This window comes from Sus scrofa, chromosome 3 (assembly GCF_000003025.6).
Source record: "Sus scrofa isolate TJ Tabasco breed Duroc chromosome 3, Sscrofa11.1, whole genome shotgun sequence".
In the NCBI taxonomy this organism is placed as follows: domain Eukaryota; kingdom Metazoa; phylum Chordata; class Mammalia; order Artiodactyla; family Suidae; genus Sus; species Sus scrofa.
In genome coordinates, this window is record NC_010445.4 from 86,667,426 (window position 1) to 86,694,561 (window position 27,136).

Sequence of the window (27,136 nt, forward strand, 5' to 3'; positions counted from 1 at the left end):
GGCAGAAAAACACATTAAGTAAGACTGTCTCAACTCTCATGCCAAACTCCAAAGTTAAATAAGCCCAAGTTTGTGTGTTGTGTTTTCGGGGAAAGTGTCCACATTACACTTGGATTTCAAAAATAATGGTTGTGCCAAGATTTTAAAAAACAAAATGCATAATTGTATAAAGATAAGCTGCTCTTGGGACTGATCCAAATAATTTTAGAGTTTAGCACTATTTCTAAATGATATCACAATGCATTAAACCAAAATTTCACTTCACACTGCATATTCTTCATCCAAGAAGTAATTACTGAATGATAATTCTGACCCAACCCTTGATTATATATTTAACTCAGCCAACTATCTCATTGCAAACTTATTCCATGTAGAACAGCAAACATTATACACACTAGTATTTGACATTCAGCCATGATAGTCTACTGTCATTTTTTTCATCTTGGATCAATCAATCAACCAATGAGCAACTATTTATTGAGTAAATGGTATGAAGGCATTGGGAAGAGCACCTAAAAGCATTAAGAATTCTTTCTTATGGTAATCACTTCATAATATGTGCAAACGTCAAATCATTATGTAGCACACCTGAAACTAATACTGTACACCAACTATATTTCAACTTAAAAAGTTCTTTTAATTTGTAAAGACACGTGTACTTCAATATTTATTAGCAGCACTATTTACAAGAGCCAAGACACAGAAACAATTCAAGTGTCCATCAATGAATGGAAGACAGACACACACACACACACACACACACACACACACACACACACACACGCAAGCGCACAATGGAATATTACTTAGCCATTAAAAAAGAATGAAACAATGCCATCTGCAGCAACATGGATGGACCTTGAGACATCACACTAAGTGAAGTAAATCAGAAAGAGAAAGACAAACACCATATGATAGCACTTATATGTGGAATCTAAAATATGATACAAATGAACTTATTTACAAAACAAACATACTCACAGACATAGAAAACAAACTTATGGTTACCAAAGAGGAAAGGGGGTTGCAGAGGGAGAAATAAATTAGGAATTTGGGATTAAAAGATAAAAACTATCCATATATAAAATAAACAACAAGGTCCTTCAGTATAGCATAGTGAACCATATTCAGTATCTTGTAACAAACAATAGAAAATAATATGAAAAATACATACACATACACACACAACTAAATCACTTTGCTATACATCAGAAACTAATATAACACTATAAATGAACTACATTTCAATTTTTCTAGTCCTCTCCTTTAAAAGTTAATGAGCAACTTTCAATTCCTCGAGAATGCAGAGCACTAGAAAAATGATACCCATACCCAACTATTTAGTTATTTTTAAGGTGTCAAAATGAAAAAGAGAAAGTTATCACTCACAGGGTCAACACTAGAAAACAATTCTGCTAACTTCCTTTGTGGCTTTCCTCAACCCCACACATAGAATAAATGGTTACACAAGATTTCTTACAAAGCCAAACAGTACAGAGTTTTGGCGGGCAGAGTCTTTAAGTACACAATTACAGTACCTTGTTCTAATAAAAGAGGACAGAAAAACTGGAGGAGGAAATGACCTCAGATTCAACCCTTATAATGATCTAGTCAACACTAATCAAAGAAGGAGGGCAGGACAGTTAACAGTAGACAGCAGTTCTCTGTTTTTTTAATCAGTACCTATTTCTCATTAATAGGAACCCTCATCAAAACTTTTAAGCACAATTTCACACAAGATAACGCACAAGGTGTGCCCTGGGTCCCACTGAATCTTCCTAGCTTACAGCTAGTCATCTGCCTTAATTTAATTTTTTCAACTGAGAAGAGTAACTAAAGGAGGGCATGAATAGATTGTTTTTTCTGTTGTCCTATTTGTTTTGGAAACTTAAACCTGTTGCACAGTGTGGCTTAAATGCAAGTCTCTTCCCACAGAACGCAGACCTTTTTAACGCCCCAAAGCACACACTCACAACAGGCCCCCTCCCCATCCCTTTCCTCTCCTGTCCCTACCGAGTGGTGCAGGGACCAGCTGCTGTGGGGGAGTGGGGGAGGGTAAACCAACCACTCACAGGAGAAGCCTTACTCCTAGTTACCTAGACACACCCTGGGAAGCCTACTGCTATAGCTGATTTGTTCTTGGAGACGTTTTATTGCTTAATAAAGACCTTGACTGTTTCTCCTCAACAGTCTCTGTAAAGATAACAATCTTGGAACTGAGTGGGAAGGGCTGGAGGCCCAGAGACGTTCCGTTGGGGTGGCAGATAGCAGAAGTTCCACTTTGAGGACTAGGTGAAAGGAGGCGAATATAAACTGTTCCTTGAACTTGAAAAACAAATCATGCCTCTTTCTGAAGACAGAGAGATATGGGCCCACAAACACACAGTTGGTGGGAGGGGGTGTGGGCAGTACCAAAAAAAGTTTTAAAAATGCACTTCCTCCATCTACCCAATCACACCTGTAGATATTTACTTTCTAGAAGTACTTGTGCAAGCACATACACATGTACAGGATACGAAATGCAGATTTTTAAAATAACTGTAAAAAACGGATAGCAAAAATAACATAAGACCAAAAAGAAATAAATAATTCATAGGCTGATTAATGAAAATATGATGCATTCATATCAAAGAACACATTAAAAAGAACAGGGAAATGAACAGTTACATTCAGAATAGGATATAGTAGTTCCCACTGTGGCTCAGGGGTATGGAACCTGAGTAGTATCCATGAGGACACAGGTTTGATCCTGGCATCGCTCAGTGGGTTAAGGATCTGGCGTTGCCAAGAGCTGTGGTGTAGGCCGCAGACATGGCTAGGATCCCGAGTTGCTGTGGCTGTGGGGTACGCCAGCAGCTATAGCTCTGACTTGTCCCCTAGCCTGGGAATTTCCCTATGCTACTACGCATGCGGCCCTAAAATGCAAAAAAAAAAAAAAAAAAAAAAACATATGTATATACACATACACATATATACACATATATACACATACACATATATATTTAGTGTGATACTATGAATATTTATTTAAAAATAAGTAATTTCATAAAAAGGATACTTTCTGAACTATTAACACTCTCAAGGGAGCAGAAGTACATGCAGAAGGCATTTCTGCTTCTGTATTTCTACACTGTTGTCTTTTTCTTTAATGAGCACATACTATTTTTAAAAATACATGAAGGGCATTTCCACTTGAAGGAAAAACACAATTCATTTTTATTTGATAAGGGAGCTGAGGATCACCGGTGGGTTGCAGATTGATGAGTACGAACAAAAGGGCACCCAGTGGAAGACAACATTCTCCCAGGGCACCACCAAAGGTCATATGTGAAATGCTGTCTTCACTGAGTACTATAAAACAAATTAGATGCCACCCGGCATCTTCAAGTCTTTCTTCTGGAGAATACCGAATCAGTATTGAACCTTATACAACACATTGCAAAATAAGGCAAAAAAAATTAATACTGCCTTTTAATCAATGGAGAACTGAAAATATTCATTCAAAATAAGTGAGACTTGGCGTTCCCGTCGTGGCGCAGTGGTTAACAAATCCAACTAGGAACCATGAGGTTGCGGGTTCGATCCCTGGCCTTGCTCAGTGGGTTAAGGATCCGGCATTGCCGTGAACTGCAGTGTAGGTTGCAGACGCGGCTCGGATCCCACGTTGCTGTGGCCCTGGCGGAGGCCGGTGGCTACAGCTCCGATTAGACGCCTAGCCTGGGAACCTCCATGTGCTGAGGGAACAGCTCAAGAAAAGGCAAAAAAAAGAGACTAAATAAATAAATAAGTAAATAAATAGGTGAGACTCACTGGAGAAACTGAGGTCTAAAGGAGTTTTCAAGCCAGGTTTCTAGAGGTCAGGCTCCAAGTACCACTTTCTCACCTGCACTTTGGTCAGAAACACTCCATTTTATACCCTTTATTTCCTGGGGTTCCACCTCAGATTTCATCTACCTGAGAAAAATTCCATTTTTTTCTTTTTTTAAGGCCACACCTGAGGTTCCCAGGCTAGGGGTCTAATCGGAACTATAGCTGCCAGCCTACACCACAGCAACACCAAGTCCGAGCCATGTCTGTGATCTACACCACAGCTCATGGCTAAGCCCGATCCTTAACCCACTGAGCGAGGCCAGGGACCAAACCCGAAACCTCATGGTTCCTAGTCGGATTCGTTTCCGCTGCGCCACGACAGGAACTCCAAAACACATTCCATTTTCTTAAAAAGGCTGGTAAACCGCTATACTAAGCAATGGGAAATAGAGATGCTGGAGCAACTTACAGTTTAATGACACCCCAGCCTCAAGGACAGGTAATTACACTATATGGTGATGAGGAATGAGCACAGCACTAGAGATCAACCAACCAGAGCTAAGTCAAGGGGTCAGAGCTTCTGAGCCCGGGTGACATCATGTATCAGCAGCAAGGAGAGGCTCAGAGCCCACTGGAGTTGATCTATCGGTACTCTGGCTACACAAGTGGGAATTTCATGGGTGTGATCCTGAACGATGGAGATCCACTGTCATCTCCCATATCCACCCTCACCCTTTAAAGCTTATGGAGAACTAACTAGAAGGGCCACACACACACCCTTCTAAGCACTTCATCCAAACTGACTTAATTCCCACAATCACACTGTGAAGGAGGCACTCTTATCATCAGACATAGTTTGCCTAAGAGTCAATTATAACGCTCAGGGAGGTTCAGTGTCTTATCCACAGCCAAAAGGCCAGCACAGTCCCAGGTGTTAGACCCAAGTTCTGATGCCACAGCCCTTACTGCTCTAAATAGAATTCTACACTCGGAGTTCCCGTCGTGGCGCAGTGGTTAACAAATCCGACTAGGAACCATGAGGTTGCGGTTTCGGTCCCTGCCCTTGCTCAGTGGATTAACGATCCGGTGTTGCCCTGAGCTGTGGTGTAGGTTGCAGACGCGGCTCGGATCCCGCGTTGCTGTGGCTCTGGTGTAGGCCGGTGGCTACAACTCCGATTGGACCCCTAGCCTGGGAATCTCCACATGCTGCGGGAGTGGCCCAAGAAATAGCAAAAAAAAAAAAGAAAAAAAAAAAAAAAAAAGAATTCTACACTCGCAGGGACCTTATGCTGCAAACTGAGATGAAATGAGGCTCAAGCCTGAATACTGAATTAAATTTTTCCCCACTTCCAGGGAGCACATGGAACTAAGTCGCTTAAGCTATCCTGTACCATAATGCCTGACAATTCCCCCCCCAAAATTATAAGTTTTACTTATAATTCAATGATGGCAAAAGCCCTCCTCAGAAGAAAATCCTCTATATTTTCAACGGTTCTCTCAATTCCATCAGGGTCTCTCTTCAAGTCCCATCAAGGGAGATGCTCCTCTCACCAGCCTCACACCTGGGAGGGGCGAAACTCACCTTGCTGACCCTGCTGTCAGTCACTACTCATTCAAACCCAAGACCAACACTCCTTTTCAGACATCACCTTTAGCCACAGCATAGAAACATCCGCGGAAGCTCTCATCCCAACCCCCCTTTTAAATTATTTTTTAGCCTCTGGAACCAACGAGTAAAGAAAACTAGCTTTGTAATTATTTTGCCATCATCTATTTGAATAAACGGATGAAATCATTTAAGATTGTACCTGTTTTTCAAAAAGCGTCAATATCAACTGAAGGCTTTGAACAAGGCTAGGTTACAGGAAGACTTCCAGGTGTGTTTTTCTTTTACATTGGTTTCCAGAACCATCCTAGTATTGGCCCTGATGATTGCAGGCACCCTGTGTACCAAACCACAGAGCAGTACCTCTGCAGCCAGTGGAGAGTAAAATACCCTTTGTCTGCCGTGGGGAAAGGTTCTCATTCAGATTTGAAAGTAAGGAGAGCAATTAATTATTAGAAAGTATAGCCGGGGGTAATTAGCAGCAGCAACACAAATGCTTAGAGGAGTTTCCTCTTTTTATCTTGAGGCAATTCCAATAGACAGATGCTCAGCATTTAGGAAGTTTAATGAGACCTGAAGCAGCGGGCTAATTAGTCAATGAAGAGGAAGCAGTAATGACAAGCAAAAAAGGGTTTTATTCTTGTTAAGAGCATAGGCCTTGGATGGTTTTCTTAAATTCTGGGGCTATACCCCCAGGAAAATTCCTAAAAAGCTTCCTAGAACTTTTTCTAATGATTTTTATTTTTTCCATTATGGTTGGTTTACAGTGTTCTGTCAATCTCAACTGTATGTACAGCAAGGAGACCCAGTCACACACATATACATTCTTTTTCTCACATTATCTTCCATCATGTTCCATCATAAGTGATTAGATATATAGTTCCCTGTGCTGTACAGCAGGATCTTATTGCTTATCCACTCCAAATGCAATAGTCTGCATCTATTACCCCCAAATAAGGAACACCTCACAAATTTGTGTCATCCTTGGTGCAGGGGCCATGCTAATCTTCTCCGTATTGTTCCAATTTTAGTATATGTGCTGCCGAAGTGAGCACAATTTCTTTTTTTTTTAAGGCAAAGAAACCAAAGCACGAATGCTGGCTTCCTCAGGGGTGGTGCACCAACAAGGAGGAGTGACTGTGGGTGCCTAGAAGCCGTGGCAGTTCAGCACCCGCCATGGTTCCTGGAGAGCAACACCATGTTCTGTTGGCAACCAGGGGTGGCCCCGTCCTGAGCAAGCTGCAGTCACCATCCTGTGTCTCACAGAAGACCTTTTTAAGAATTCTCAGTTCAGTGTGTCCCTTCATCCCCAACACCAAGAATATTTCCAAGGTTATTAGTTATGAAGGGCAAGCACTAACGACAATGGACAACTCCTTTGCTCTCCATCCTGCATGAGGACCATCATTTAGGAACTGCACGGTGGAAACACAAATCCTTTCGGAACTAACTAGTTAATGACAGTAAATTTCTCATTCTGTCAAGAAACAATGAAAGAGGGAAGTTTTTTATTTGAGTGAATCTATTCTGGGATTATAATCTCCCCTCCCCCACAGAAATAAGCAGCAGATGGCAAAACTACTGATCTTCACAAGCGACAAAGCCCATGCTTCAAAATGCTTTCCCAATAATGTGGATGAATCTGCTCTTTATGTATTTAAGAAATGGGCTGCCAAGAGCCAGGGTGAGCATTAAAAATGAAAGGTGTGTCTGGCCAAGGCTGATTTCGTAAAATCTCTGGGAGCTTTCAGTTCCACATATAGTTCACCTTCAACCTCCACCACTCAGCACACCAGCAAGAAGCCAAATCGAATCCTTATGGAACAATGAAGTCATCCCGGAGTAACCTTCACACATACTGGATTTTTACTTTGAAAAAAGACAGCCTTGCAGCCATCACTGCGATGAAGAGGATATTCTAGCGTTCCATGTGGAAGCCTGAATTTTTCCAGCATTAGCTTCCTTTCCCATGGAAGCCAGAGGCTGTCAGAACCAGCCTGGAAACCACTTTCAAATATAGTTTTAACGTAAATGAAAATCCTTCTTTGTTAATTATTGATCTAAGAAGGTTATACAGGTTTGTCCTAGGAGAACCAGAGAGTAGTTCTCTGGAAAAGGAGAAAATAAATTCTCATTCCTTCAGCAGAGATTGGGGCTTATAACCTGTTTCCAAAGTAAACACAGTTACCTGCTCTAAGCTATTTACTTTTACAGCTTTAGCATCTTTGTCACACTGTACTTTCTCAAAAGACCTTACAAACAATACAGTCATTTTAGTCTCCATGCAGTGGCTAGAACCAGTTCCTACACTCACATCAATCCTCTGAGACTGACAATATATCCAAACCCAAAGGTCAACAGTCAGGAGTTATGGGGACTCACAAAACGGTGCTTTTCAGAACGCCACACAGCAGATCCGTCTTCCCAATTCACCAGCAGGACCTTGCAGCTCCCTGGATGTGCCCCTTCCTGAGCCACGTGCCACCCCCACCCCCCAAGTAAGGATCCGGCCGGCCTGGCCTGGCCGGAGTGTTGCTGTTAAGAGGGCAATCGCTTCCTGTCTGCTGTGCTGCTCCCACTATAAAAAGCTAAAGCAACCCTCACTGGGCGCCACGGTCCCTCCATGTTCAATGTGAGAGATGGCAAGTTTAGGTGTTCTCAGAAACATCTGGTTCGTGATAACGTCATATGGATTACCCACATATCATACATAATACCATACACCCTGGCTGTCATCTCCACAGAATCATCTCAACACACAGTAACTGATAATCTGTATTCTCTCCCTTTGGTGACACTTTGACCCCTGGTGGGTTATCACATGAGGAGTGGAAACTATTTTAATTCATTGTGACTGCATGGCTGTCATAGCTCCTTCTACATTTTAAGTACAGGGTATCTCAAAGGAAAGGTAAAAGAGCGCACCTGAACTCTAAAAATCCATAAAATAAGCTTTACTTTCAGAAGACCAAAATGGGGTTTACAATATGCACGCTCACCACACAGGAGGGTTCTTCTAAAGCACCTTCAAAGGAAAATTTCTTGGGGAAAAAAAGAGACTGTAGCATTGGCGGGGCACCTTTCAGTCTAACAACATTGGACCTTCCCAAGAAAGGCATTCACATTTTCCTGGAGAAAGGCACTGAGGAAGAGAACAAACCTAGGGTTCACCAACCCCACGGACCCATGACAAGTCTTGTGATTCCAGGCTTTCCCAGCAGCAGAATTACCATCACACACGCACACACAGATGACCGTCAGCAGACACTTGTCTAGGCCAAATTAAATCATTTGCTCAGCTAGGTGGGATGTAAACAAACATAAATTACTTGCTTCTCTTATGCCAAATTTACAACACAGTAGACGGCAAACAAAATCAAGCTTGTGGCTTTAGGGTATCTAACAAGTAAGGATGAGAGTAATGATGAACTGGCTGCAGGGGAACGCCAAAGGTAGGGGTGGGGGTGGGGTCAACGAACAGCTGGAAGTGTTCACATACACTTGGCAGCAGCCAAACCAGAAATAGGGATTATCTACTTTATTCACATACTGGAAATCACAGAACAAAAGATGGCTCGGCCCTAAATAATGGCAACCAATGCTCCAGCAGCTGAAAATGTTTATTTATTTTTTTTAAGTTTGTTTGTTTGTTTTGTTTTGTCTTTTTGCTATTTCTTTGGGCCGCTCCCACGGCATATAGAGGTTCCCAGGTTAGGGGTCGAATTGGATGGAGCTGTAGCCACTGGCCTACGCCAGAGCCACAGCAACGTGGGATCCGAGCCGCGTCTGCAACCTACACCACAGCTCACGGCAACGCCGGATCGTTAACCCACTGAGCAAGGGCAGGGACCGAACCCACAACCTCATGGTTCCTAGTCGGATTCGTTAACCACTGAGCCACGACGGGAACTCCTGAAAATGTTTAAAATCAAGAAAACGTGGGTTTTGGCCTAACCCCATGCTCCCAGCTAATGCCATCACCCTTGAAAATTGCTCCAGGGGTTATCTTCTGTATAGACTGTACCAAGGAGTCAACGTAAGACTTTTAACTCCAAAATTCTACTGCAGGACCTCATTCCACATTGCCTAAGTTCCTTTACAAATAATTCTGTATACTAGCAAAATACTAGGCAAGTACAAACAAACACACCACTACCAAGCCCAAAATATCTAAATGAAAATAATAGTGCTAGAATAGAACAGCTGAGCTTATGATATGGTGGCAAATAACTTCTACCATTGGGAAAAAAAAAGGTCAGAGAATCTGCACTGTCAGCTCAGTCCCTCTTGTTCTGCCAGAATCGCCAAAGTAAACTACCATCAAAGAAAAGAAAACAAAGTTTTCCAAAATTAAGCAAGGCTTGTATTTTACATCCCATCTACCATGCCACCCCTCGAGATCACTGCCAATTAAGAGTGAAGGTCAGCAAATCCTTTGCAGTTGGAACAGGATCGGGAATTTCCACTTGTAGGCAATGGCTTTCACCAAATCCAGGTTTCCCAGGGTCCTAACAAAATGCTAACACAACATCAACAAAAGCACAGGCCTCTGTCATCACGTGAGCAATGCTCTTGAGAGTCAGCACAGCAAAGTGGTCAAGAATTCCAGAGTCCAGAAGCAGACTCCTGGGTTAGGATCCAGACTCTACACTCAGTGCCCTTGGGCAAACTGCCCCTTGTACTTCAGTTTCCTCAAATCCAAAATGGAGATAATTTTTCTCTCCCAGGGATGCTGTGAGGAGCATATGAATTGATACAAGCAAAGTACTTGGGACAGTGCTAGCCCAGGGTTAAATACTAAGAAGTTTTAGCTATTTTTACTACTCTAGCCACTACCACTTCTGAGCTAGGACCTACTTTCCTTCTCTTTCTGCATGAGGATATATTTTTCTTTTGCTTTCCTTCTCCGTGCTAGCCTGTTAGTTCTACCACAGACTGCTTCTGTGAGCCCCGGGAACAGAGAAGCCAGAAATGCTTGCAGTGGATATCTACCCAGCAGTCTCCAAGGAGCATATGGTGAAATGAAATTTACTGCATGACAGCCAGTAGTACCCTCCATGGGTTTTAACTGCAGGGGCCCTTAAATCTGTATCAGATGATGATCTGGCACCACGTCCCCAACAGGTGAAAGAAGTTAAGATGCAAGTCACTTGTGCAAGGTCACTTCACCACCATCAGCTGCTAAGCACCTGATTATGGACCTGTGCCAACATTAGCTCAATGCCCGCTAACAAAAAGGAGGCAAAAATTCCAACTTACAATAAGCATTAATAAACGAAATGAAAGGGATAATACACACATCATCTCCTAGGCAGAAGTCTAGCCATTCCCCCAACAGGCCTCATGGTTCTATAGCTCCCTCAGGTCACATCCTCTCCCCACCCCCAGGCACCTACCACCTTATTACCTAATTCCAGGCACACTTAAAGCTGCAGGTCAAATAACAATCCCCCCAAAAAGCCCCTCTCTCACATCCCACACTCCAGGGATGTTATCTGCATCTTTTAGAACACCTGCCACTTTCTACCTAGTATTCTCTTTGAGAACGTAATTTCAAACAGTGACTCTTACACTCTGCATTTCTAGGGTGCTTATTAGCACTGTACCTTGCTCATTTGAGCGTGTTCAATTGATAACTGAATGGGTGGATGGATTAGGTAGCTCCTTTAAAAATCTTAGAGCTATAAAGGTGTTCTACCAAGGTCTCCTAGCTTCATCCATAGCACTTTTTCTTCATTAATTAGGAAGCACAGGCTTCTCTATTCCAAGAGCCAGTATGAACTGGGGAACCAACTAAAGCACATTATAAGCAACTGACTTCCAGATTTTGACAGCCAAGTTTTGAAGATAAATTCTGGATAATAATATTTCTATCACCAAATTAAAGAAACTAGAGCCAATAGCAATCTTCCTGGGCCCAAGTACACCTCCCATCAATCTTCCAGTTTTAAGCCATTACTTGAGTCAAAGGAGCAGGGACAAGAAGAGACAGATCTGGGTGAAACAGAAATTAACACAGACTATCACCATCACCCACCTTTCCCTCTTAACTCCACTGTCATAACCTCAGTGGAACCAGGTTCTGGAAGCTGCCCTAAGCACCCACCCAAACATGTTTATTTTGGCTAATTCTTTTCTTGCCCAGGAGAAGGCAAGAAAGACAAGGTTTTCATGACAGCCTAGGGAGGGGCAAGCAAGTGGGACCCAGTTTTCCAAATGTAGCCCACTTTCCCTATGTTTCTGGTTCAGAGGTTTGCAAATAGATTCCAGTGAGCTACTGGTAACTGGAAGCTGAGTAGTCTGGTCACCACAGAGTCCCCACCATACATCACTGCATCACAAGAGATGGTGGGCTGCAGCTATTTCATCTCCACTAACTCAAGAGTCCAGAGCACTTACAGTTTTAGCAGTGGATCTATTTCCAGGTCTACAACCACGTTCAAAAGGATTCTCATACCCCAAGGCTCAAAATCACCTGATTACATGTCTCGATATCCCCCTCCGAATCGAATCGCCTAACTGAATCTACCAAATGCTGTATCCTTCAGATGTGCAGATAAGTTACTCATCCTCTCAATCATGCCCCTTGCAGTAACACTGATAAGCAAATTAGCAGACTGCATTGTTTCTAATGGAAGGATCTGCTCCTTAATAGCAATGGTCTTATCAGAAGTTGACACTTGAGAAACTTACTGGTAAGCCTCCATTTTCAAGCTGTGTATTTAGTTTGTTGCCAGGTTAAGTGGTACACTTTTATACACTTGAGAATTTGGCCAGGTCTCATGTAAGAATGGTTAAATATTTTTTTAAAGAAAATTTAAAACAAAAATTAAAATCAGAGCCACCTACCCCTTTGCTGGCAGACATGTACACTACACCTTGTTATCACCTCCACCTATTTGTTTGTTTACTGTCTTTTTAGGCCCACCCATTGCATATGGAAGTTCCTACACTAGGGGCTGAATCAGAGCTGCAGCCACCGGCCTAGCCACAGCCACAGATCTGAGCTGCCTCTGTGACCTATGCTGCAGCTGGCAGCAGTGCTGGATCCTTAACCCATTGAGCAAGGCCAGGGATTGAACCCACGTCCTCATGGATACTAGCTGGGTTCATTACCGCTAAGCCACAAGGTACTTAGGAACTCCTTTTTTTTTTTTTTTTTTTTTTTTTTATTTTTTTCTGCCTCCCCCTATTTAGAAAAGGCACGCACTTTAAGTTAAAAGAAATGTTGAAAACGGCCCCCTCTTGATGTGAAGTTTTGCAAAGTCACCCGTCTTGTTACATGCTGGCTAAGAACTGTGCCATCACATTTCACCTTTCTGAAAAGGTTCCTCAATCCAGAGCAGATTTGCTATCATTTACCTCTCAGGGCTACCGAACAGATAAATCACACGTAGGTGTAGGTATCTGGTTTACAAGTAGCTCAGGCTGGAAAGTCCACCAGAACTTTTTAAAAAGTCACGTTCAGGGCAAGTGAAAGCAGCTTGTAGTTTAACTTTTACATCATGGGCATCAGTGGACTCATAAGCCATGTGGTAGAAAGGGTGTGACCTCTAATTCCAAATCGGGCTGCGCTGAGCTGGCCCCTCAGAGCACCCCGGATTACCATGTGGTGACACAAACATGACCCATCCTCAACACAGGGCCCAGCGACTCCAGCACAGCAGACTAGGGGCCCCTGAGGGCCATTCTTACTCTGGGGAAGCAAAGCTGACCTCCAGAAGCAGGGGGAAGGAAACCACAGTGCAAACCTCACACCCAGAGGGGAGGGTGCTTTCTGAGGAGCTAGGGCTGAGGAAGATGCTTCAAAGCAGACTCAAGAAACCGTGTAGGCTGCTGCTAGAAGACGCAGTGCAATCGCCCCCTCCACACCCAGCCACACCTAGATCTTCCTGGGAAGATAACTACCCCAGACAGGCAGTGTGGAGCAGGGCTCTGTGAACAGGGCCAGCTGGGTGTGACTGACAGGCCCACCACCTACTAGCCATCTGCTGCCGAGCAAGTTCCTTCATCTTGCCGAGCATTGGTTTCTGCATCTGTGAACAGAGATAGCATCTGTGCCCATCTCCAGCATTCCCCTGAGCATGCAGTGAGGTAATGCATGTAACAAGTGGCACACAGTCAGGTCCCTAAGAATTCAAGAAATGTTGGCTATTGCTATTGAAAGGTCTCTGCTTCCTTCATCAGGGAACACCAGACCACATGAGTGGACCTGAGCACAAGGACAGCCCCCCACCATTTATTTTCCCACCAAAAACTTCTTAAAATCGACTATGAATTTGCACTTTTCATAGGGAGCTCACACATTGTAAGGTAACTGATTCTCACAGCAGCCCGGGAAGCCTCTCTCTATGGGAAGGGACAGTTCTCCACTACGCAGGTGTATAAAGTATCATATACACCCACTCAAATCCTACTACAGAAACTCTGCTTTCCTGTCTCTTGTTTGTGAGCTTCCTGAGGACATGGATAAAAAAGCGTCCCCCAGTGCCCAGCAAAGAGCTATGGACAGCAGCCCTCGGTCAGGCAGAATATTAAACAGGGGCTAACACCATTCATTACTCTAAAGTCAGGTCTCCTACTCCAAGAGGAGTTGTGTTTGGGGGCTTTTAATGTAGGAAACCTGAGCACACGAGTTACAGTCTGAATTCCCACTAGGGGAGGGGAAACAAGGACAGAAAATCCCAAAGCAAGTGCTGAATCGTGGAGTGACCAATGCCTTACTTCCTCGCCCAACACAGAGCAGAAGAGTGGCTCCTTATCAAACACAGAGGGAGCCAGGAGCCAGGACACGATTTATGTGTGCAGACAACCATGAGCTCACAGGAAAATGAGGTAAGAAAGAGCTTCTCAGAAACTGTGGATAACAACAGCTGAGGTGAGCATTTGGGCCCAACCTCGACCTGACCCCTGGCATGCTGGGGGGCACAACCTCAGTGCAGCAGTCAGCACCAGAGCCCTGGCCAGCAGGTCTGTTCCAGTGCCCCTACCTCCACTCCAACCCTCTCCCTGCCCCCAAAGCCGCCTGAATTTACCACCCTGATAAAGAGTGTATGTGGTTCTGTGGCCATCATCTCCTCATCAAGTCTGGCTACAGTCAAGACTACTGCGGAATGAGTATGACTTTTAAAAATTGCTTCCTTGTGTTTCAAGTGAAAAAAATCATTTCCCATCTCAAAATTCAAATCATATACATGTGCAGAGGGAAACCAAAGATATTTTTAAGAAGGGGGTGGAGACTGGAAGGCACTGAGGGCTGGGGAGTAGTAGTTCTTGGGCCAGAATTAGTTTTCTCGTGGCTATTTCTTCAGTTTAAAAAGCCAGGCTTGCACATTTATCTGGTGTCTAAATTTCAGAGGCCCTGCCTTTATTTGCTCGGAGTATTATTAACTGCCTGGCTTCTAGAAAAATATTACTCATGCGGCATCAGTGTAAGCAGAGGCATAGTCACATTAGAGAAATCGAATTCGTTTTATTTATGGCCACACAATATGAAATTCTGAACAACTACCACACCTAGAAGAAGAGGGGTACACTTTTACCTCTTTTTGCTATGTATTAAACTTTTCTCCTATTCCAATGACTCTTGCTCACCCAAAGGAAAAAGAAAAACAATAAAAACAAAGAGATAACCTGATGCCTAATTTCCAGGGACCTCTCTCGGCAAGTGCTGTAGTGGCCTCAGCTCCCCCCCTCTCCTTCCCACCAAAGAAGTCATTTCCCCAGCTGCCTGCAGGGTACAGGGACTACAACGGGGAGGTCCCTGGGGTCCTATCAAAATTTCATTTTGTCAAAAAAGTGGACAGACCCAGATAAGCCCTTCCTGAAGTTACAGTTTAGCCAAGTCGGAGAGCCAAAATCATTATCGTGATTCATTCCTTCATTCAACACATTATTTACTATGTGGCTGGTGGGGCCGCCGTTTTTCTCAGGGAACTAGAGGCAACAGGGAAGAAGAGCTGCTAACACACTTTAAAACAGCTCTGTAGCTACCACTGCCCTCAGGACCTTACTCATCCGCTCATACAGTCCTTTTATTCACGCACTGATTTATGTACCCAGCTCTAAGAAGGGATTCAGGGATGGACTTACACACACAGACACCGTCCTTCCTACACAGTAACAGTTATAGGCTTTCCTACTCTCGTACTTAGAATGACCCAGCACCCAGCTTCTCTGGGACTTGGGGAGAGTCCCTGGATGTGGAACGCCCAATGCTAAACTGGGCAAGGCTCTGTCAGACCACGATGAGTTGGTCACCCTGCTTTTACAATACACTAATTTAAGCTTCCCAACTACCCAAGGGCTACTTATTCTTCCCAGTTTTTACAAATGAAGAAAATGGGGCTTGGAGTTCCTGTTGTGGTGCAGCGGAAACGAATCCGACTAGGAACCATGAAGTCGCGGGTTTGATCCCTGGCCTCGCTCAGGAAGTTAAGAATCCAGCGTTGCTGTGAGCTGTGGTGTAGGTTGCAGATGCGGCTCGGATCTGATATTGCTGTGGCTGTGACAAAGGCCGGCAGCTGTGGCTCCAATTGGACCCCTAGCCTGGGAACCTCCATATGATGCGGGTGTGGCCTTAAAAACTTAAAAAAAAAAAAAAAAGAAAGAAAGAAAGAAAGAAAATGCGGCTCAGTGAGGTCACTGGTGGAGCCAGGATTTGAATGCTGGCTTACATGAATCCACAGCCCATGTGCTTTCCAGTCCCCTTTGTGTTTCTGAAATGAGAGCTAAAGTGTCCTAGCTCTGAACACAGTCCTTCTCACCATCACCACCACCACCACCACCACCAGGTTCTGATCACTCTCCTCCACTGCTCCCCTGGCCACTGCGACTTACTCTCTACCACAGAGTCTGTGCAGCTGGGATTTCATCTGCTTGGCAGTTGTTCGCAGATAATATATAATCTCCCTCTACCACTGCAAGACTGAACTTTTTATAGCAAGTCGTTTAAACCTCTGTAGGAATAAACGTCTCACTCAATAGAAATCAGGGCACTGTTTTCAAGCATCAGAAACAAACTCTGCACCAGGCTTGGACTCACCTCTCAACATCCAAGGTAGCAATCTACAGAAACTCACTGGCATTTTAACAGTTCAAACAAACTAGGCAGATCTTCAAAGGCTCCACACACTTTAAAAAGACTTTCAACATTTCTCTCTCTAAAAGAAAAATCCTAATTCAAAATGCCAAGGCCACATTCCAAGGGATAACCATCCTTTGCTTGTCAATGTCACCAAAATAATGTTTATGGTTTACATAAGGATTTCAGGCAAAACACACACACACAGACACACACTCCCTCCCTCCCGCAACTAGCTGTGCTTAAGCCCATAGCTCTCTCTAAAATTCCAACACAATTGAACTCTCAGCGGGGGAGGGGGTGTGTGTAAAATTCACCCAAATAAAGACACAGCCTATGTAATTTCCTTGCCACCAGAGAAGAACAGAGCCTCCGGACTTTTTATGTTTTGCTCACATTCTTCATGAATGAAGCGTGCCTCAGTGATCCTCAAATTAACTTTCTACTTGCATCATTCATGCATTAAAAAGAGACTTCTTAAGGCCAGATCTTTCACTAGGCCTTTGTGAGGCCAAATATAGGCCAGCCTGTGTCTCCATGCTACTGTGTGTGATTACTGGATTTGCTACTTAAAGGTCCTGTGCCTCTTGAAAACAAGGTTGGGGGAGAGAGAGACAGAAAGGCTAAGAAAGGCCTTTCAAAAGCAAACACAGTCAAGGCATTCAACAATCTACAGAGGGCGGTTAATGTGGGTCTGGCCACAGCAGTCTTCTCTGAGGATGGGTTGGATGCTCGGGCTGTAGCACTAACTGCTCTGCAAGCCTTTCATGAACTTGGGAGAGGCACCACCACTGTGTCCTCAACCTACATCAAAAGTCAACAGGCTCAAGTGACTGCCCCCAACCCTGTGTACTTTCTAAAAAGGAACATAAAAGGGGCTGTTTCGGCTGGGTGCATTTTCAGGCAAGCTCAACACTCCTAAACCTGCTGAAGGAAACCACACCCAGCACAAGTTTCAGGGGTTGGGGGCAGGGCTGAGGTATTCAACTCAAGTTCAAAAAAAAAAAAAAAAAAAAAAACAAAAAACCCTGCTGGGTGCTACTTTGCTGTTCAACCGGGACCTACTATAATAAAGGCTGTCACTGACTCCTGAGGGCCCAGATACTGTGCCAGAACAGTTTCCACGGAGAAACCTCACTTATTCTTACAACAATCTTACTATGAATCTTCCTACATAGAACTTATATTACCACCAGCGCACAGAAAAGACAGCAGGTCAGGTTGGTAAACAAACTTCCCTGACTGGGAAAGCAATTTGGCCAAGAGAAAGAAGCACACGTGAAACATTTACTATATAATGTTCAGTAGAAAAAATAAAAACAAGATGCCAAGACAAAACTGAATCTATATAATGACTTTAACAGTGTTATATAGATAAGAAAGTTAAGATTTATTGGGACTGCAGGATTCTACATGAATTATTCTTTCACTTTTACTTCTTTGGGGATGACATAACATGGCTGTGAAATAATAAATATTAACAAAGTAACATAAAGAACAGATAGAAATTTGACTTTCGTCTATTAATAACCTTCAACCCTGCCTTTGAAAGAACACCATGTGAGTCACCTCCTGACTACTATTGCTTTCACTACCCACGCCCCTTCCCCGTCACAGGTTCTGGAGTGGTGCCCGTTAAGAACAGAAGTCACTTCTCTCTCCACCCCTTTTCTTTCTTAGGGGCAAAAAATTCTGGCCAGCAAGTTTCAGCAAGTGCTTTTTCTCTCCTACCTAATCAATAACCAGTAATTTTAAAGCTTCACCTGCAGAGTCACAGGAAATGAGCACTTATCAAGTAACAGATATTTAACGCATTTCAAACCAAAACTTTCACACCAAAATCTGAAGGCACTGCTGGCTAAATCTGATATACATGAAACCGGACGAAAGCCTAACCAACTGCAAGAACAGCCGCATTCATTTTATTAGGCTCATCTTACCAACAAGGTGGAGTGTGGGGAGGAAAGGAGTATTTTTTGCTTAAAAAATAGTTTTAAAGTATATAAAAGGTTTAAAGTCATTAAGCAAGTAAGGATTAATATGTAATAGGCATCTACTTCCCAGGACACCATGTTGAAATTCTAGAAGAACTTAGAAAAGGTGGCCCAGAGAAGGAGAATTTTTGTTATTCTTCATAAATACCAAATATGTAAATGAAAAGAAACTGGTTTTTTTAACCTCACAAATTTCTAGAACTGCAGGATTAGCAAGTAGGAAAATCCTAGCCAAATTCTACAAAGATTTACAAAGCTAGGAATTAACCAACCATGTTCTAAAGCCCTGTAATCTCCTACGGTAACAACACCAAACTTTCTTTAATTAACTATTTTCATTTGGATACTATATTATTTTTACAGTTAGTTAAGATGATCCAGTTTACTTTAAAACACACACACACCTCCTTCCTTTAATGTAGACGATATAGGAAACACAAACGTTCGTTAAACCTCAGAAAGGTCACAGCCTTTCTAGGACTATTTCCTTCTCGGCTCAAGGGGGAGGGGAGCAAGCAGAGATTATTTCTAAGGCAGGGCGTCTCAGAGCATCTTAGACTTGGCTGTGTATACAAGCCGCCTGGGGATCTTGTTACAGCGAAATTTTGACCGAGTGGGTCCGGAGTGATGCTGAGATCCTGCATTTCTAACAAATTCCCAGGTCATCTACAGACCACACTGAGTAATAAGGTTCTAAGTACTTGAAGTTCAAAATTCGAGGAGGGTATGCTGTTTTCTGCTTTGCGTCAGGACAAATGCCACAGCTTCCTAAGTGACCTCCTGCCTCCTCTCTTGACCACCACCCACCCTCCAAAACAATCACTACACTCAGGAATCGGACCAGCCTTTCTTTAAGAAAAAAATAAAACAAGTCACTCTCCTATTTAAAGTCCTTCAGCAGCCTCTCACTGCCTTACTTCCCAACTCCTTAACTTGATTTACAAAACCAAGTATTCTCTGGCCTTTGTTTATTATCCTTCTAGAACCCCTCCTAACCCATCCTTCCTCACTCTGAACTCTAAGCTCTGGCCACCGTTGCCCTGCTTGAATTCCCCACCTGGAACAAGTTTATTTCTCCACTTGCTCATCAGTCAACCCAGCCAGGGTTTCCAGCATAGCTGAAACACTTACTCACACACTTCCTAATCAGACGACAGTTGCTTATTGAAAAGCAGGCAATCAATACATATGTGTTAAGAAATAGAACAACAAAAAAAGCAAACCCTGTATTGCTTATTGCTTCAGTTAGTTTTAATATTTTATTTCTCAAAAGTCTTCTTGCTGAGTGACCAACTACTGAGCTTGTAAATGGAAAGTCCTTTGCACCCATGATATACAAACAACTGCCAAATTTTTAATTGAGCCAATCAAGCAAAGAATATTGAAGTTAGAAAAAGTTTTTCCAATGCTCCATCATATACTTCCTCCGTCATTAGTTTTTAGTAGCTGGGATTTCTTTTTTGTATTTTTTTTTTTAGGGCCTCACCCCCAGCATATGGAAGTCCTCAGGCTAGGGGTCTAATCAGAGCTGCAGCTGCTGACCTAAACCACAGCCACAGCAATGCCAGTTGTCAGATCGGAGCTGCGTATGCGACCTAAACCACAGCTCACAGCAACGCTGGATCCTTAACCCACTGGGTGAGGCCAGGGATTGAACCTAAGTCCTCATGGGTACTAGTTGGGTTCGTTACCACTGAGCCACAAAGGGAACTCCTAGCTGGGACTCCTAAGAGTCGATAGAAACTTGTCAGGCAAAAGAGAGAAATGGCACAAAGATCTAAAAAAATGGCTGAGATTTACCTGGCATGTTTTTGATAATGTGCACAAGAGTAATTCCAATAGGAACAGATGAATGGCCATGAAGTTATAGTTCATCAAAAGCATGAAGCTCTGACAGATTACTGACCTCATTGGCCGACGAGGTGCCTGAGGCCTACAGATGTTAAATGGCTCCTCTGAGCAGAGGACAGCTCATTCCTGACTCGCTAAATACCTTTTCCTCTACGACACAATTTTGTCCTAAAACGTACTTTCCTCCAACTCTCCATTCTTCAATAAGAAATCAGATACAATATTTGCTCCCATCTGGGGGCAATTCAAGCAGTCTGTTCCTCCCAAACCCTGGCCCCCACCCCGCCCCCAACTGCAAAGAGGGTACAAATGATCCAATAAGGGAACACTGAACTTCAGTGTGCATCGGAGTCACCTGGTAGGCTAGTTGAACACCTGTTACTAAGCCCCACCCTGAGTTTCTGATTCAGTAGGTTAGAAGCAGAGCCTGAGAATTTGTATTTCTAGCAAGTTCCCCGGTCATGATGCAGCTGCTGGTCTAGGAACCTCATTTAAGAACCACTGCAATCAAGCAGTCCATAATACTTTCATTCATTTACTCCTTAACAAATACTTAGTGACTGCTTCCGGTAAGGCAGGTTATATATCAGACTTTTGTCTTTGCACTTCCAGACTTTGTGAAATACAAGGGAAACAGGCAGATAAACTGTCATCAAAAGCAGTATGTGAAAATCACGGGAGAATAACCAAATGCTTAGACTTTAAATATCAAAGGGAAAAAAAAATCCAAGCAGAGACTCAGGTAACCTGGTGCTTGAGGAATATTTATAATTAAGTGGACCAGAAACAAACCTCAAAAAAAAAAAAAAAAAAAAAAAAAAAAAAAATCCTGACACAAGAAATAATTCCCAGGGGAAGAAACTAACAGAACAGGTCTCAAGGCCAGGAAAATGCAGGGAAGGGTTAGGAATCATGAGTTACCGTGGAGTGAGGAGTCGCAGAAGCTGAGGGTGGGATGGTCAGCTAGAGTCAAATCCCAAAAGTTTCTGCAGAAAGATCTATTGTCAGGGCCCACCTTTCAGAAGGCTGGCCCAGCTGCACGGGGGGGGGGGGGGGGGGGGGGGGGGGGGGTGTTGCTTAGGAAACCACAGAAAGATACTAGCACAGAAACACAAAAGATGACGCAGTGGGGCTGTGAACAGACCCAGACCCCCTTTCCAGGCCCAAGACATGAGAGGAGGTGACAAGTGGGAAGAGTCATCCAAAAGCTTACTCAGTAGCCAGGACGGCTAGTTCCACTGTTTCATTACCCTAAGACAAGTTGTATTTTTTCCTTGGAGGGAACATCTACCGCCCTCTTCTTCCTATCTGGTGTCCAGGAGTCCTTTTATCAGGCAAACGCTGGACTTAAGCTAAAAGAATCAGTGTTGCCCTGTCAAGTGTCCCTAGCCCACCAAAACCTGAGATACCACATTTCCTGCAATCTGAGCAGCTCTGAGCTTCTCAATTTTCCGTGTCACCATAATAACGTAGTGATGGTATCTGGGTAAGGGGTGTCGCCGCAGCTCATGCCTAAGTCACACTTTGTGGGGGAGATCAAATTTGGAGTCAGAAAACCTGGATTCTGGAAACACAGCCTCATACTGGTTGATCTTATTCAATAATCTGTTTCTTTATCTGTAAAAAGTAAGAGAATGTCTACCCCATAGAATTATTATTTGCATTGAGGAAATGCCCACTGATTTAGAATGTACTAAGTACTAGATCCCATTCTGGGTACTTTGAATAATCTCAGTGAATTAAGCAAGATGATACACACATACTAAAGTTAGGTGCTATACATATTAATCATAATAGTAGGAATAACAGTAGTAGTAACACATCATTCAAAAAGGATTCTAATTCACACATCAGTTAGGAATCTAAATTTTGAGCTGAAACTCTGGTAAACTGGTGAAAAGACTTGGTTTTTTGTTGGTTTGTTTTTTCTCTTTTCTTTTTATTCTAGCTGTTGACTTATCCCACAAAGTCATCTGGGCTTAGAAAAATCTATAGTATCATAGTACAATACTGGCAGGTGTCCAGACCAAAACCCCAATCTTTTATGCTTTCAGTAAACCCAGAAATGTTCTTATAAATCTTGCCCCCGCCAAAAAACAGGGTTATCATTTGTCACCAACTCTTTTCACTGTCACAATGGGAAATATTTGAAGGCCATTATTACTTTATTCCCAAGGACTTAAGAGTTTTCTTCATAAAAAGCAGGTGTAAACTCAGCAAGCTTCTTTCTCTAAGGTTGAAGAAACAACACAAAACAGACATCTAGGTACCAGAACTAGAAAATTCTCTTTAAAAACTGAAGAATACATTTTCCTCATGATCCATGGGTATGAAACCAGGAATATTCTTTCCCTAACAGTTAAGAAATCAAAACCAAAAACAAAAAACAAAAAACAAACAAACAAACAAAAAACCCAAAAAACAAAGAAATTCAAGCAACCAACCCTGGAACAGCAGGTAATAAACTTGTAAGTTAACATCCCCAAGGTCTCAACTCTTTAAGTTTCCCTCTATGTCCCAATGAAGACAGGCAACTCCATAATTCCTTCTGGACAGATGGAAAAATTGATTGAGCCAGCTAAGAGAAAGTACCTTCTCCAGAAATACCACGTGCTGGATGTCAAGGTCAGGCTGCTAAGAAGGCAGAAAAAGTTCATTTTGATGTTCTTCAAGTAGATTCTGTCTTCATTACATCTCCACTGACAGCCTGATAGAATTGGGGGAAGTGGGGGGGAGAAGCGGGCCGCAGATGGGCAGAAGAGGGAAGCAGGTTGGGGCTGGCATTTCACAAGGTTGCCTTGTCTCTCTTTTTTTGTAGAAATAAAACAATATTAATATCCAGAAGTCTGGGATGAAGAGAGTTCAAGAACAATGTACAGCCTGAGCTCAACAGTGCTTGGGACCTGGGACAAGCTATGTGACTCTACCTTCTCATCTTTAAAACCTCAGGGAGATGAGCAATTACAGGGGTAGGGATTAAGAGATACAAACTATTACTCAGCCATTAAAAGGAAAGAAACAACGGCATTTGCAGCAACATGCATGGACACAGAAATTATCATGCTAAGTGAATTTAGACAGTGAGACATCAACATCATATACCATCACTTACATGTGGAATCTAAAAAAAAAAGGACACAACAAACTTCTTTGCAGAACAGATACTGACTCACAGACTTTGAAAAACTTACGGTTTCCAATGCAGACAGGTTGGGGGGGTAGGGGGATGGGCTGAGGGTTTGGGATGGAAATGCTATAAAACTGGGATGTGATGATCATAGTTATATTACAACTATAAATGTAATAAAATTCACTGAGTTAAAAAAGATACAAACTAGTATGTATAAAAAAGCTATAAGGATATATTGTACAAACACACGGAATACAGCCAATATTTTATAACTATAAGTGAAATATAACCTTTTTGTTTTAATTTTTAATTTTTGCTTTTTAGGGCTGCATAGGTACATATGGAAGTTCCCAGGCTAGAGACTGAACTGGAGCTGCAGTTGCCAGCCTATGCCACAGACATAGCACACAGGATCCGAGCAATGTCTGTGACCTACACCACAGCTCATGGCAATACCAGATATTTAACCCACTGAGCGAGGCCAGAGATTTAACCCACATCCTCATGGATACTAGCCGGTTTCGTCACTGCTGAGCCACAATGGCAACTCTGGAATATAACCTTTAAAAATTGTGAATCACTATGCTGTACACCTGAAACTTATATACTGTTAGCATAGTACATCAACTTTACTTCAATTTAAAAAAATACCTCACAGGTGTGCTATGAAGACAAGATGGGATTCCACAGGAAAAGCTCCTGCTAAGATGTGGGGTGCATGGTAAGCAACCCACCAAATCTTTTTCCCACCAACCCAACAGAGGAGACAAGGAGAAGCTTTCTGGAATAATGGAATGTAAGCATGGTCTTAAAAAGTCGGGAAGAATTTCTATTGGTAAAATGGAAGGGTGGGGCCCTTGAGGCAGAAGATGGATGAAAAAGGCAAAACCCAGGGTTGAGTTTCATGAAAAGCTGCAGGCCTGCCCACCTGGAAGATTTGTTTGGTTGGAATGTAAAATCTAAAACAGGAATTTCGTGGTCCAGGGCCATTTGGGGGAGGGTCCTGAATGCCAGGCTAAGGAGCCTGGAATTCAATTTACGCAACAGGGAGGCGTGACAGTTTCAGAGAAGTAGCAGGAAGAACCGTCTGATAAGGAGCGGAGCTGGCTGATGTGAAATTGGAGAAAAGGTATCATCGTGAACCTCTCTGTTACTACAAACACATTTTTTTAAAAATGTGAGGTTGAGTTTTGTTGTGTTGCAGCATTCCGCTTTTATTTAAAGACGACAAACAAGGAATCCAACTTAATAAGATACAGGAAGAGACTCTGAAGGAAGGTGGTAACGTGATCTTGCAGGTGAAAAAAGAGAGCCCCAGCGCGTGTGGGTATACCTGTCAGGTGTGCGCTGGGGTCGGTGCTTAACATCTGAAGCCATGAGAAGTGGAAGGTCCTGTCTCTTCGCTTATGCCAAGAGCAAGTGGGAAAGACATCACTCTGCATCTCAGTCCCTTAATGAGCTTTTATTTTTAATCACACTTACTTACTTTCCAATAAATTTATTTTATCTAAAAGGCCAGATTCATTTTAACATCGTTATTTCTCTTTGGTAGGAAATCAAAACTCAATGCCTCCTGAGATTTTTAGGATCCAGTGTGAAAATATGTGAAACCAACAAAATTGCAGAAATATCTCCTACAAAAATCACACTACTCTCAGACTCTCAGGGATAGAAGCTAAATGAATAAGTTCATATAAGAGGTACTAAAAAAGACAGCAATACAGATTCAGAGGAACCCTTTGCCAATATTGGGTTATAAGTACTAGAAGGATGAAGAAGAGGGAAAAGGCGGTTTAGTAGGCATGTACGAAATTAAATAAGCAGAGAGAATCTGTATGGTTATCGAAGGTGTGATGCCTGAAAGAAATACAAATACTAAACAATAAATAATAAATAACAGACTGGGGGTGGGGTGGGGATGGGAAAAGGTTTTATCAAAATATTCCTAAAGTTGCTTAAAATGAAATCAATTCTATTTGTTACTACTGACGATGCCAAATGTTTCTAATTCTCCTGGGATCCACCATACTTGAGAGTTAATTCACCCTTTCTCAGTTCCTCAACTGGGTGGTTTTCTGTTATAGAAATACCAACTTGTGCAACTCCTAAACCACAATATTTAGAAATAAGAAAGTTTTCTGGAACTAAATTAGGGGACAGAGGTCATTAAAAAAAAAAGTCACCACATAAAAAGTGAAGCTCACTCTTTTTGAAGGAATTTCCTTGGGAAACACTTATGAAGTAAAATATCTGAGGTACACAGTGATTTTTTTAATTAAAATTTTACTTTACCAGAGAGGACAGTTTAAGACATTTCCTGTGTGTAAGCTCCACCCTCCTCAGTGAGTAGTTTTACAACCGTCCTCAAACCTTACAGAATAACAGCCTTTTGTTATGGGTGGGCCTGTGGGCACACTCCTCCCCACACCTTATATTTTCTCTCTGGTTTTGCATTTCTTCTAAGACTGAGACTACAGAGAGGGCTGACTGGACCTAGGTAATAGGTTTTCTGAGCGAGGATTCTTCGTGGGTTCTTTCTCCTTGGCGATATGACACAATGAAGCAGGGAGTCTGGGTCATTCAAAAAAGAGGGATATTCTAAATTCCCAGAACCTCAAACTGTGGACTTGGATCACACACCGGGAAGATAATGGGCACACCCCATTCCTCTACTTACCCCCTGAAAGTTACCTCCACCAGGCCTGGTGCCCCTAAGTTTTCCAAAAGAGCAAATTCTACCTTCGAAGAGCTCAAGAGGAATGAAGCAAAGACACACAACCATTCCCTAGAGGGAATGAAGCTTCCTCTTAGCTAACTGCAGGAGGAATGCGGCACAACCTAGCAAATGTTTAAAATCACGTCCAGTTCTGCCTCTTGTTTTCCAGAAAAGTGTCATTACTGTCAACTATTTCACAAGACAAATAAACCTGTGAATGAAATACATCCTCCCCCCTCTTCCCAGTGAAAACATTCTAAGTCTGAGCTCCTTCCTTCCTTCCTCCTCCTCTCAGGAGCCACATTTGGGGCACCAAGAAGAGTTAAAATAAGAAACATACCCAGTCTGCCACGACTACCTTTTCACAGCACTAGGACTGTTCCTGGCCTATTACTGATTCCAGAGGCTTCCTAACGGAAGGAGTTCTGTTTTCAGTTATGAATCCTTTTTCATGTATAAGCTCTGAGAGACTCATGGCTGGCCAGGCCTGCTGGCTGGGCAGGGACAGCAAGGGCTGCAGGGACCACTCAAGCTGTAGGCTGCAGGCCCATCACCTCACTGCTCTCCAAAAAATTTGTGTGATAAAATATTAGATTCGTTCAACTGTTTGAGATTAATATAGATGGCAAGAAACCTGTAAGTGATCCAACTAATACAACTTTAGAGCACTGGAATGACAATAACTGGTTTTCATTATAAATTACATAGCCCACTAAATTGATGGGAAGGCTCTATCCCAACACAATACATCAAAAGAGTTAAAATTAAGCTTCGGAATCAAAACTGTAATTTACCCAAGGCTTAGGAACAAAAAGACCACTCCCTCCTCTCCTTTGCTATTGTTCTACAGGGTGTCCAGCAGCGACTTTACACCTTTAGGCTTCCCAGAGGTAAGAGGCTGTGGGGGCTGGGCAACAGAGGCACCCGGAATCAAATACTTGCATAC

The 27,136-nt window shown here is 42.9% G+C and overlaps 1 protein-coding gene across 9 annotated transcripts in view; it reads right to left on the reverse strand.

Annotated features, from left to right (window-relative positions):
* Positions 1-27,136, reverse strand: part of SPTBN1 (spectrin beta, non-erythrocytic 1) — a 199,092-nt gene that overhangs the window by 82,201 nt on the left and 89,755 nt on the right. The gene's annotated exons all lie outside the window — the stretch shown is intronic.